The sequence below is a fragment of the Varroa destructor genome, unplaced genomic scaffold (genome assembly GCF_002443255.2).
Source record: "Varroa destructor unplaced genomic scaffold, Vdes_3.0 BEIS01000007.1, whole genome shotgun sequence".
In the NCBI taxonomy this organism is placed as follows: Eukaryota; Metazoa; Arthropoda; class Arachnida; order Mesostigmata; family Varroidae; genus Varroa; species Varroa destructor.
In genome coordinates, this window is record NW_019211460.1 from 17897227 (window position 1) to 17911022 (window position 13796).

Genomic DNA, 13796 nt, shown 5'->3' on the forward strand with positions numbered 1-13796 from the left:
GTATTAAAGGACGGTGAAGTCGAACCTGTCTTTTAGTCGGTGCGCCGGATCTCTGTTCATCTCTTTCTCCCTACGTCCAAACCTACAGCTTCTGTGCGTGTAGGTACGCGTCCTATCCAAATGCGTGTTTATGCATGGCTGAACCAGGACAAACACTCGTCGTATTTCTAAAGTCTACTTAGTCTAGCTTCAGCCCTTTCAGTCATTCTCGGCGATTCCTTGACATTTACCAGTTCTGTAGCTGCGCAATATGACTAATACCAAATAGCCTTGTTTGAACATTATATGGCTATCTAGTGGGAGCACGCTTCCGGTAAACAGTTCATCCCAACATGCTAAATATATATGAACTGTATATGTATTTATAATGCCAGAATACAAACTGACCTCGGCTAGTAGGGAGGTTTTTTGTTGTCTTAACCTGAATGAGCCAATACTGCGATCTATAGGATAGCTGTAGAATAAAAAACGAATTGCGTAACGATAGCGCTTGCTATATATATGGGCTGGTTAGATAATAAATAATTAACACACGGGCCATATGCGCGAAAGAAGGAGCGGTGTTTGCATCTATACTTTTTTAACAGGTTTGGTACTACGCATATGGTCATTTAATCAATACCAACGTTAAATTTAGACTAAGAATGAAGGAATACGACAGAGAATTACGTCTGAACGAGTACACCTTCCCTGTTGCAAAGGTTGTTTCAGTGAAATTTGTCCCACGTTCGCTTTTGGCCAACAAAACTATTCTCTGTATAAATAGTTGGAGTCTTGACAAGGGCGCAGTCGTAGTTTGTTGGATACTGGAAATGTCGGGAGTGGAATATCGCTATTACAACCGGGTAGTTCTTTGGGTAAAGTATTTCTGGCAAATTATGTCCACATATATGCTCTGTGATCCGTTACTAGCGCTAGGCTTCACGCGCGTTTTACTTGCATCTCGTTTATTCGGTTTTAGTGAAAGGCCGATTTCTAAGGTCACGTAATCTCGAAACCCTTCACGTCAGCCCCGAGCCAAAGAAACAGTAACAGTGAAGAACTGCAGCGAACGTTCACTCCCAATTTCTGGTTAATATTTCATATTAGGCTCAGTCACTGACCCCAAGCGCATAGGAGACAGAACGTCGATGCACTGCTAGAGACCGAACCAGCAATCGCTTGCTAATATTACGGTAGATGTACACTGATATCTAATATAATTAGTAGCATTATTATTATAGCATACAATTATATACTAAGTTACTGTGTCATAATACAGCTTGAAAATGAAGATGGAATGAAATTCAGAATATATGCCCAACGATGAAGTTAGCTGGCCAAGTCCTCGTGCGCATTTTCACTTGTCTTAGCTAGTTCAAAAAGCAAAACTTCATCCGACAACATTTACAGTAGACATCAGGTGCTTGTTTTGCATTATTAACAACCCGATGCAGAATGAAAGAGAGCCCACTAACTTTGAAAATAACAGAAGCTTGCAACAGGAGCGGTAATGAGCAACGCCAATTTTTAGGTAAATTCCCAGCCGGACAAGCAAGCAGGGAGAAAACCAGCGTGGAATAAAGGAACACAAGAAAGTACGATGTGGTGCAAATGATATCTTTAAACAAATAGTAAACCGACCGCATTTTCAGCGGCAGCTGATGGGTATGGTCAAAGGGATCGATAGCAGCAGGAGTTATATGGATCCAGATAGAATCTAACATAATCAACCCCCCTGCGTGAGCATCGTTCGTGCGGTGCGAGCATACGAAGTATATTGGTTCTAGGCATACAAACCTACAAGTAAGTTAGGTGAAATAAGTGGAACTATGTTAAACAATTTTTCCGCTACGCAATAAAGATCTAACCCGGTTGAATGGCCAGGAGGAACTGCCAATTCATTAATTATACATTTACCAGATACGCTACACAGGATAATTTCGAACAAAGTAAATGGTTTAACATATTTATGTTGTATTTACTGCTTATACTTATTTTCTTATACGTACTGTATACATGTTTGTATGAAGTGCTTTAAATGTTTAACGACACAGTGAGCTTTTGTCCTTTGCGACGTTGACTATGGCAAAAATGTACTCGTCACGAGGGTCCTGTAATACAGACTGAATTATGTATAGCGTCTATACAGTGTCAAATATATCAAAAATCAAACGGCATTCGAAACAAGGCCAGATGTGTTTAAGTATAAACCTTACAAGGTGTCCTTGGGCTGTACAAGTGGTCCACGCTCTACAGCAAACCGACGACAGGTAAGATCCAAAAGGGAACTTGCATAAGCACCGAATTTGTCAACCACGCGTTCGGTCATCCGTCATGCTTCAATGTGGGTCACAACCTCCCGACGAACATACGTTCTTTAGAAACGATCTTCGTTTGTCTGATAGCATTCGAATCGATCTAATATCCGCACTCGGGCGAAAAAGAACAGGTCACTTCAAACGAATGAATTACCTCACCAATCATGCGAGACTAAATAGTGCACACTTCGCCTTGATATTTCCCACATTAGACTTAAATATTACTTAATAAGCTCGTATATCCATTTGTTTTGAACGCGTCCCTTTAGGATCAGCGAAATGGCAGGCGGTACTATAGATTTTGTAATATCGGTTAACTTAAAGATGACATTTGACTAACATCGGGTCCATTGTTTAACTCGTGAGCTATTTAAATATGTATGCAGTGCTCAATGAGCGGTAGCCTTTTAGCGGGAATCTTGGCGCTGAAAGACTCAGCCGTTGCGAAACTGAACAGTTCACGGATACAGTGTCTTACTAGTTTGAGACAAGACTATTACTCTAAAAGATTCGGTGAAGATAAATGATTTTTTTCCTATCCGTCTAAGTATTTGGGAAAGCTAAACGCGTCCCCCTACATCTATTGGGCTATACCGTACCATCTTGTGTAGAGATCAAATTCATATGTGTATATTTCAACTTGGCATATTTTTGTATCAAAATATTGTGTGCGCATATTGAATTAAAACAAAAATTCTCCATAAAAGTATCGACGTCAAAAACGCACGTACTTTATTATATAGCACTTCCGTTAACCTTATCATGTGGCTGATTAAATCCAACGCCCTCATTTTGTGGCTTGCCGACTCAAACTTCTTATCTGTTCAGCTTCGTCGAACCGTTTCCATAAGTGTCCCGCACGTCCAGAAAATGTTCAGCTTTCTGCTCAGTTGCTATCCTGAAAACATCATAGTTCGACGCCTCTGTACCCATTTTCATGCACCAGCGCATGTGTATATGTACTCTGGCAAAGGAAGTCCCTCGAACACACCTTATGTTGTTACCTAGGCCCTACGCATGGCCGGTAAATAGCGGGTATTTGCAGACAGTTGCTTTCCGCACTAAATAAACGAAGGCCGAGGTAACCGAGCTCGCAAGTGAGGCGTATTCATTTTATGGGAGAAGCTCCCCACCGAACAGTAGAGAGTTAAATAGTGAAAGAATCCCTTGCATATGAGGGAGATGAGGAGATGGCAGATTGAAGAGGGATACTACGAGCGCACACTGAACGCGCGCCTGGACGCAAAGTGCCTCCTCAGCAAGGCCAGTTTGCAATGGCGACAATCCAACGGTCCACACCACGTACTTGTAGTCTGCATGGACCTCAATATGAAGCTCTCTGTGGTACGGACTTTCGAAGCTGTTTGTGCCGATGTTGAACGGCTTTTTTGAATATGCATGAGAAGGAAGTCTGCCGACCGGCCACGAGAAGTGCGAAAACCGTGGCAAGCGACCATCAAGCTGGCCAGTCAGCTACTAAGCTTGGCGCTCCCTACAGAGTTGACGAGCTAGCGGTGCGAAAGAGATTGAAGTGCCAGAGGCATTCTGTAGCAACGGAGGGCGGGGGCATCCAGGCGGCAGCACAAACCAAACGTCCTAGCTAGCAACGAGTCGTGCTCTCAACTAGAGTGTCTAGTCGCCGAGATAGGCGATGGAGAATACAATTGCGAGAGTTAGGAAAAGAGAGAAAAGGCATTGGCCGGGTGTTCGACATCAGAGTATGAAAACTTCCACACATTGGACACAACAGGCTAAACAGACTATTATCAATATGCGGAGCACGAGGCACACGTAGGCGAAGGCGAAGTCAGAAGGGAAGATAATGAGGTGTTAGTTGCGGACCAGCACCGATGAAGCGACAGACATTCGAGTTGACGATAAACCTTTTTATCTATCTTGTGACTTTGTCGTCAAGAGAGTCCTGCGTAAATGGCACAATTTGCGTTTAACACAGAACTATTGAGTGCCATTTACTGCCAAGCGAATTTATATGTACGTATTGTGTAACCTGTGTAAACATAGCCATGAGTCATCTATGCAATAAACGATATCACTGTTTCGTTCATCAATGTCGTCGTCGTCTATAGTTCTTAATTTTACAAAATAAACAAGTAACGGACTTTTTACTTTATAGGTCACTGTCATTTTCGTGGCATGAAAATGATACCGATAATCCTAAATGAATGCTAAGTTCAATAAAAGCTTCTAAATAAAGCTGAAAGAATATTCATAGGTTACTGTCGATTAGATAGAGTATACATCTGGCTGTCAAGTTTCAGCCTTATCCGACGATGAGATGGCCTCAACTTAGTTCAGGTACGAGCTTTTTTCATTTTTAATTTTTAAATTCTTTGATTTCCGGCGGTTTTGCCGGCGATTTGTCACATCAAATTTTTCGGTAGTAACACACACACTAAAATTCAGATGCTTCGATACGTATTACTCTGGCTATGCAGGACGCCATAATATGCTATCGTGGTATCCACTGAACAACTTCAGGTTCCTCTGTCGTTCAGGACGCGAAAGGACCCTATTCTGTTTTCTGGTTTTCGGCTAAGAGATACGCAGCATGATGATGAATTCGCGAAAAAAATCTGCTTGGGAAAAAATGGAGAAAAACTGAGAAAGTCCTAACTACACGAGCTCATTTTGGCGGAATGCCATGAACTAGTTTCAGTTATCATGTTCACTGCCACTGTGTCTTTATGGGACATCTTGGTTGGGAGACCGGAAACAAGACTAGAAGATGTTTCGTTGAACCTCTCTCTACGTATTTCACCAACAAAAAATGACTATGTACAAATAAGCGTATTGATAAATACTAAAGCAGATTGATGTCCGCTTAAAGTTTTACAGGAAGTGCTACAAACTATTCATACGTACGGGCGTTTATTATGCCGTTGTTGAGAGGTCTCCTTATCTTTGTAACTCTATAGGAGGCGTCTAACCAAGATCATTCGTTTACCTTTGACTAAAAATGATTGCTTTTATTTTTATCTAGGATTCAATGTTAAGTTGTTTTTCTTTAACTTGTGTTGACGACATTTAATTTTTCCGTTTCGCAGAATTTACTGCATCTAGATTGTTATTATGATGATGCCCCGAACAACATCGAAGAAAAAAATGTATGAAAATAGTTAGACTACATATGTTATGCAACGCTAGTGTGACAAAACTATTTAGTATGACATTAGATGACCACCAAGACCAATAGTGCATGGATAATATTATTGACAACCTTTGGACACGTGTAACATTTTCTTGAGCCAAAGCTCTAGGTTTCGCCTGTTGTTCCAGGCCACCTGTTCAGTTTTAGTTATAGGGATGTCGGCCTCATGTCAAAACGTAGCTTTAGATGATTTAACATCCAAATGTTGAAAAAGTATACGGCGTGTGTGCGCGTATGTAGAATTTTAGTTTTATATAGCTATATGCACCGCTGCATCTCGAGCGTATATGATGCTATTGACGTTAATTTTATAGGCGAATCAAAACAAGCTAGCAGCTCTAGAGCAGAACTCGGCCTGTTACGAATGTTTAAATGTGTGTAAAGGTAGGTCAAATTAAGGCCTCGGAATTTTGCGCTCGTTATACCAGGTTGCCTATAATGCGTCATTTGTAATTTATTTTTGACGAGTTTAATGATATAAGGCTCGATTCGAACGAAACAATATTGCCGATACATATTGGCACTACAGTGCATGTAAAGATCAGAATTCATCATAGATGACTGTTTCTACCAAAATAATGTATCATAAAGTGTACGACCTGAGTCCGGTCGAGCTGGTATTGGAAAACAGTCTGTAGATCATTATTGATTTCTCCTCTTCTCGAAGCAGGTGCAGCTCGTGGATGCGCCAGAGTTTGTACTATTCAAACGCCGACCACATACTGCATAACAGAATCTTATGAAAAAACATAGTAAACGAACCATAACCTCCTACCTGTGCAATTTCAATGCAGTAAAAAATTGTCTAGCTCTAATCACATCCCTTCTAGAAGGAAGACAATTTTTTTTAGTCTTTGTCCATCGATTGATTTCTTCTCATCTCTGGCCCATATAGCCATACCGTGTTGGTCTATATGGGACGACGACGTAGGTATCTTCAAAGGGTGTCCTTTTTAGATATAAATGAATTATAATGAGCCAATTTTAGACCCCGAATAGAAAAATCGTTAATGAGAATATTGGTATGGAAAATTGTTTTCTTTCCTGCTAGCTGTTTTCAGTGATGACACTGGGCAAATTTGGGTCTCTGTATATATATATATGGCCTCACACTATGCTTACATCCGGTATAAACTCAGCGTTTCAATTGCTGTACGACGCTTGTAGCATAAGCACACGTTTGTGGGGTATTGGAGGTAAAACTGCTTAATATTTGCGCTTATTAGTCTTCATACACTCCCAAGGCCTATGATAGTTCTTCAATATAGTACTAACAAACAACCAATGCATAACTGAAACGTCTTATAGACTATTGTTGTTGAGCTAGTTCAATAGCATAGATCAAACAAGCTACCTGCAACTATCACAGCGAACTATGGAATGGAGGACCACTTATCTTCATTCTAACGAGCTCCTGGGTCGAAGATCAATTTAGAAAATGATCCATCGTTGGAGCGAAGTGTCGCAATCAGACGAACTGATAATGTCGAAAGGTGCATTTACGACTCGAAGTGATTGTGCTGAGCTTAATTTGGCAATTCGTCAAGTTAATATCCTTCTTCCCAGTCGATTTAACTTTTGTGTCGGTTTTTGCCGTAGAGCGGGCAACATCCATAAATATAGGAATTAAAATGTATACATATGTCTTCTGATTGCGAGGTTTTTGGGAACTCACTCAGTTTTCATTGGCTTTGCGTTCTCAGTGTTTTCCAGTCGAACCAGCTATGAACCGTCGCCCCTGTCTGAATGCGAAACGTCAACAGGAGGCAAACGCAGTGGATAGAACAGGTTAACGCTGATAACCATAGAGTCGAATGCAGCGTTGTTGATTTATTTTTTCGCTATTTATAGCTTCGGCTCATTTTCTCTTTCTCGTTGTACCCACATCGTAATCTCCTTGATTGTTCTTTCTGTATGGCAATGACTGGGGTCAACGAGCCCACGCCAGAAACTAGGGAAGGGTCAGTTGATTGGAATGCCACGTGTCAAGCGTACCTAAAGATAAAAGCGCCACAAAGCATCCTGATATTTCTAAACGGGAGGGAACAGAACGATGGATCGGCATAGAGATGTAGTCGACTCTTTATAGTTGATGCCTCCAATCCTAGCAGCGAGTGGATGTTCATGCTCCTGCCTTGGTTTCTGTTTTTGCTCCGAGTTGAATAAGATTGCTTTCTTCGGTGCCTATTTGCAACGACGACTGCGGTCTAGAAATACGAAAACTGGAGCATATCAAGGGAGGAGCTACAGGAGTAAATCCGCTCTCGCAGACATTCGTACAGCTTCATCCGGCTCGATCTATTACTGACTGAGAAATGCTTTGGAAACAGCGTTCAAGTAGCACCAAAAAAAAGGCAGCAGTCTCGTGTATTTTGTGAGTGCGGTGCGCGTATATGAATAGGAAAAAAAAGAGCTGAAATGTGGTCGCCGCTTGCCCGAGACTTGTGCTGAAACTCAGTCATGTCTTTCCGCCGTATCGCTTGTCTGTGTGTGTGTATCGGTGACAACAGAAGTTTTTGGAAAGAACTTATCCTATCCTTTCTGTTTCGTATCGTTGGCATGGGGTATAGCGGAAGTATGTATAAAACAGAGGAGCATGCGCCTCGGACGACCGAGGTGTGCAACCTTCAAAAAGAGGCCCTTCGCCAACTGCCTCGAGGGCGCGTGTCTGCGTTCAACGAGGTGCTCTTCTTCTGACTTAGATGAAAAGCCCATTCAAGAAAAATGGGCTACACACGAAAAGAGAAGTCATGCCATGGGTAAGTGCTTGCCACTGGCGACTTTAATAAAGACGACTTAAGATACACGTTCTAATAGAACGCGGTTAGAGGTCAATGGCTTTTGTAAAAACAAAGCCAGGCGTTCAGGATAATCGGGACTTTTACCACATTTTCGGATTTCATTTGAATTTTTTTAAAACCAGCTCTGTTGGTCCGTGTGACCAGTCAGCTGGTTATCTTCGAATAGGTTCCCTTGACCTGCTAATTCAGACCAACTTTCGTCTGGCTTATCGCATATGGTAAACACAATAGTGCAGCGCTTATCAAACAGACAGGAGAATCCTTACGGTACAGAAAAAAAGTAGTTTATTGTTGTACAAACGTTGAGAATTTCGAACTCGTTAAATATCGACGAGTGTAAATATTATAGTTAGCATATAATTAACTACACTTTGAAAACGTTGACCTCACAAACAGCTGCAAAGTATCTAATTTCAAAGTCCATTTTAGCTCAGGTCTTAAGGTCTGGAACAGCTTTTCTTTAGGTTAGCTGATCGGTTTCAACAAAATTGATTTATTTAATTGCAAACAATTACTTCCTTACAATTGCATCCTGTGAAGTGCCTATCCACTACAGCCTAAAATAGAAACAAAACATGATATTAGCAACGCTGTTGTTACCTAGTTGTGCTTCCTGACATCGCGGCAAGGCGAATTAACGGCCTAGTTAAGTAAAAGTACCAACGGATGATAACCACATGTAAAGGTACAACGTGAGCTGAGAGTAAATCATCGTAATGAGTTCGCGCTGTCCAGAGCGGAGGCAGTACAAGCAATTTACTCAAAAACGACCACGGCGTAAGAACGCGCCGGGTGAGCAGCGATCTCCTAATCTTTAAGCAGCAGATCAATGACCAGAAGTAAAACAAAGCTGGAAACGCTAAGCTACAGAGGCCTATTACACGATAGCTAACACTGATTCACATATTCGATCCATATATTCTTCAGACGCAAATTTTTTTTGAAAAGAAAGCCTTACACAGGTATTATTAAAAAGATTATAAAGTACTCAGCCTTTGAAAGAGACAGCTACTGGCATCTTTGTTTATGCTAGTTCTCTCACTGCTGTCTATCCGTTTGCGTTGTCGGAGATAAAAGAAAAGCAATGGCATCATTTCTACATTGAAGGTTCCCTAATCCTTACAATTACTTATAAAAAAAATATAGGTAGGGCTCTCTTCAAACATGTATCGTCCCTGCACTCCGCTGACTGTGTTGGAAAAACAGACACTCTCATGGCCAATTTCTGTCTACGACAAAAACAAAATTATAACGGAAATGAAAGATCACACCACGAATAGCATATTATTTAGAGTTTTCGCTTGTGAGACCATGAGACGACGAGCAAACGTTACGGACGGAAAAATGACCGTATGAAGTATAAAGTAATAAGAATAATCGCTGCAATAAACATCTAGACCGCTACTCTGCATTATCTAGCGTATTGCTTACGCATGTAGCACCTTCTAACCACTTGCTACTAAGGCATGTAAGTTTAATAAAACGTTCATTTTTTAGAAGAAATACTCAAGCTTTACAAGTATTTTAACGTACTCTGAAATGCGGATTAGATACGTCAAAATGTTATCTTTGTTTGCCACAGGGCTTGTTAGGTCACTTTGCTGACATAGTTGAAGCTGGTCAATTTGACGAGCTTCAACTATGTCAATTGGTTCTGGTTCGTTTGACTTAGCTTTTAGCCCACTTTCACAGACCAGTGCCATTACATTTAGCGGTGGTCAGGGGATTCGACTTTTTACCTCATTGCAGCCTAGTAGTCAGGTCTATGGGCTTCAACCCATTAGCCTGTTAGACTTGCCCTGGTGACCGTCGTTCCTAGGTTCCCTTCATTGCCCCTCTTGTAGGTTCTCGCTTTTGCTGCATTCACTCCTCAGGAGGCGTTGTGGGACGCAGATCTGCAGGTCTCGGGGCCAACCCTCACATACCCCCAAAGAGCTCCAATGTACACACTTATTAGGCCCATCCATTACAAAATCCGTGACCCGCTTTTCCAACAGGTCCAATTTTACTCTACAGCGATCTTGCTGGCTGAGTTCATTCCACTACCTAAACCCCCTCCTATAAACACCAGTTGTACCATTTACACCGTTTCTTAGTTTCGAGTTATGCCATGCTGCCTCGAACCTATCAACTTGTCGTGCATGGAACTGTCACCTATTCTAACTGATCAACTACAGCTAACTTAAGCGATTACTCAACCCCCTTTACGGTTTCGTGGCCGTGTGTCGAACGCGAAACCAGCGTATACAACAGCACAAAAACACTAATCTCAACTTCCACAGAAAATCACGTGTTACCTAAGAAAGCTATCTAGCAAAGCTATTTGCCAACTGGCTTTTATAGGCCACCCAAATCCGTCTGCACAATGATCGGCTTGTAGTATTCAGAGTCCTGATTTGACCAAACAGTTTGGTTGAGACCCGCCGCGGTGAATTCTGCAAATGATGTTTATAGGGAATCAAAGTCTTGAGGAGTTTGATAATCTGTTGTCGGTTGATTTGTGGTAGTTGATGGGTCCGAAATGCTTATTCAGGATTCAACTTGCTCAATATTGCAATAATTTTTTACTTTGATTCGAATGAAAGCTGGAAAAGTCTTGCGAAGATGTTTGAATAATACAACATGTTATATTTAGCTTCAAGCCATTTTTATTAAATATATATGCATTGATAAATCGGCTAAGATTTAGCCAACAGGGTTTAGATCAGATTCGGGAATCCCGTAAAACGACCATAAGTAAGCAAGTTGTTTCACCGTTGATTACAAGCGTTCAAAAGGACATTCAAAAAGTAACTCCAGTGTACTTTACTGTGGTTGTCTACCGATGAGGGAATAGTATAGTGTAGGTATTATTACCTGACTTGTGCTGCCCTTTCTAAGTATACTTGCGTTTTTTAAACTGCGTTAGAGCCCATGAAGGCTCAAGTCGGTACAAGTGAAATTCATAGAAAATACACGAAATAACTTGTGTCTTTTTCTGCTTTACTGGTGTTACGTTATTTCCGTTAGCAACATTCACCTTTCTTTCACAGTTCCATGGATGTTTGCGAAGGACATCAAGGTACGCGTACTGGCAGCCCAAGCCCAAATGGGGCGAAACGATATGGCGCACGAGGAAAGCTTTCTGTTATCCATTGAACGGCTGTGTAGAAACAACAGTGACAGTCGGAGTGGAACGTATTAGAAAGTAATTGAGTGCATTTTTCAACAGAAGCATCACGTCTATGTTCTTCCGTCTCCTCCTCATAGACGTGCAAGAATTACCGTTCAATAAGAGTAAGTTCAATTGAATAGATATCCCGGTGCCCTCGCATTAAGCCCCTTTTAAAAGTTCACCTGTACGCGTAACAGGACCCGCAGTTTCACCAGAACAAAGATGAAAATGGCGGAAATCCGCGAGCCGCTTCTGCGTTTATCTGCAGAAATAAGAACCGCATCAGACACGTAAGCATTCAAAGCGTAGGTATTTTGATTTCGATAGCTAAGTAGTGACCGAAACAGGGGCAAATTTCAGTGCGGAGCTTTGGATCGAGCAGCAGCGTCAGCAACGTTCAGTTGCCTCCAGTGCTTTAGTCTTTCGGCCATTCGTTGTTCTGCCTTCCGCTTTTGGTACCCCAACCATTTCGCCTTGACGGTTAAAGAGAAGTCGGGCTCTGCCAAGCTTGTCCGGCGCAAGCCATCACTAAGGGCTCGCAAGGTGTTCAGGCCGGCATTGCGTTAAAGCTGATGATGGTGATGGTGATGGAATTGGTTGTAAAGTTGAGACGGTATGTGCTGCTGCTGCTTAGCTAAGGCTGTGGAATAAGGGCCTTCGTAACGGAGTCGCAACACCGGGAAAGGACTGAAGACGGCTGCGAGCTTAAAAAGGAAGTTGAGTTTTTGAAGGCGAGGCTGCGAGCTAAACTGGCCTGGAAATAGCGTGGGCTGCACGAATCAGTAGTGGCTGTCGAATGGGTGGCCTGGATTAAGCCTGTTCGAGAAACGATTCAGGCCAAGAGGAAGAGGTTCCGACCCGTCGTCGACAAGGACCGTCGACGCTGGCCCGTTTCTGCAGAACAGGACTAGGGAATAATCCGTTATGCAGTTCGAGTGGTCGCTAAAAGCATGGCAGTGGAAGCACTTCAATTGCAGAAGGGAAGTGACTGAGTACTTGCCGAGCGGGCAGGGTGTAGCTCCAAATAATCGGCAAGAAAATGTGGCCCGTAGCATGCCGCTTATGGCTTTGTGAACCATGGACACTGCAGTAGCTTTTCCGTTGTCGTTGGAATGGGTTTTGAGAGAGTCAATAAGGGAGAAGAACCCCATGAACAACGGAGGAAAAAACCTAATAAATTTGAAAAGAAATACGACGAATTATCGCGCATCAAACTGTTACCCACATCGTAGGACGTTGAGGAGTTGCTTGAATCATATGCAATAAGAGGGGTTGCTGTTCTTTATCCTCCCAGTACTATTGGGCGGCTCGGTTTAATTGAATTTGTAGAAATTGTAATTCGTTGGCCGTCTTGAAATGCGTTCATTTGACAATTCCAATCTACGTAAGAGTACTAGAATATCTGAATCAGACTTCAGTACATCTGAACACTGGCAACGCAAAGCGAGTTTAGCATTAGCTAAACATTACTTTAAAGCATCCTTTCCCATTATTATAAATATTAAAAAATTGAATTACTAGCGCGCTCGGAAGGTCGCTTAAGAAGCGAATACGTATAACTTGAGTTACCACATCTAATTAATCGCTTATTTAAGTACATAAATGTATGTACGGTGTTCGCTATCGGTTTAGAACATTGGCTGTAGTTCGTATAGCTTAGTGGTTTTATTACGTTATAGAGAAGTTATCATATGTAGGCAGGGCAAATGAACGAACCTAAGTGGAAGGTTGTCTGCACCTTTTCGTATCAAAATTTCCATATGTAGTTTGTGAGTTAAAAGTTATCTTATGTACGTGTTCGAGGCGGACAAACCTAATTTCCCTTAACAGAGCACAGGAAATATTTGACTACCACTCATCGCTTTTAGACATTGACTGCTAGTCTAAAACGTATCCTGCCAGATGCTAACCCAAAATATGAGCTCACAGATCATTGTTTCATCTACGCGTATGCCAAGGCTAGTTTACGTGCAATGTGTATGCATGATACAAATGGTTATTTTCGCGTTTTATTTATTTATTATTATTATTATTATTATTAATTATATTGTAAAAATGCACAGAATGTATCCCTTTGCCATTATATCAATGAGACGCTTGTGCTATGGGGCTGATTTTAATTTTTAAGACCTTATGTTGTAAGTCCCGCACGCGAGGCAATAATAGCGAATCTCTAATTTTTGTCTTGTATGAAACTGACAGAAAGGTCTGTGATCCGTTATAGACGATTCTAATACTCTGAGGGTCTAGTTGCTTCACCCTACCCTACTTCACCTCCCTCTCATCCTTTCATCAAAAGCGTGCGGCGAGTAACAACGATATTTTACAGTCGTAATACGTAAGGTTTATATAAAAGGATAGATAAATTTCTA

General features: G+C 41.7%; 1 protein-coding gene and 1 long non-coding RNA gene across 2 annotated transcripts in view; one reads left to right on the top strand and one right to left on the bottom strand.

Moving 5' to 3' along the window:
* LOC111253767 (semaphorin-1A-like) overlaps positions 1–13796 on the bottom strand; it is a 173998-nt gene that overhangs the window by 46664 nt on the left and 113538 nt on the right. The gene's annotated exons all lie outside the window — the stretch shown is intronic.
* LOC147754403 (uncharacterized) overlaps positions 7535–13796 on the top strand; it is a 51959-nt gene continuing 45697 nt past the window's right edge. The window contains exon 1 of the long non-coding RNA XR_015318071.1: positions 7535–8228. This is a non-coding gene — a long non-coding RNA (uncharacterized LOC147754403). The remainder of the gene's footprint in view (positions 8229–13796) is intronic.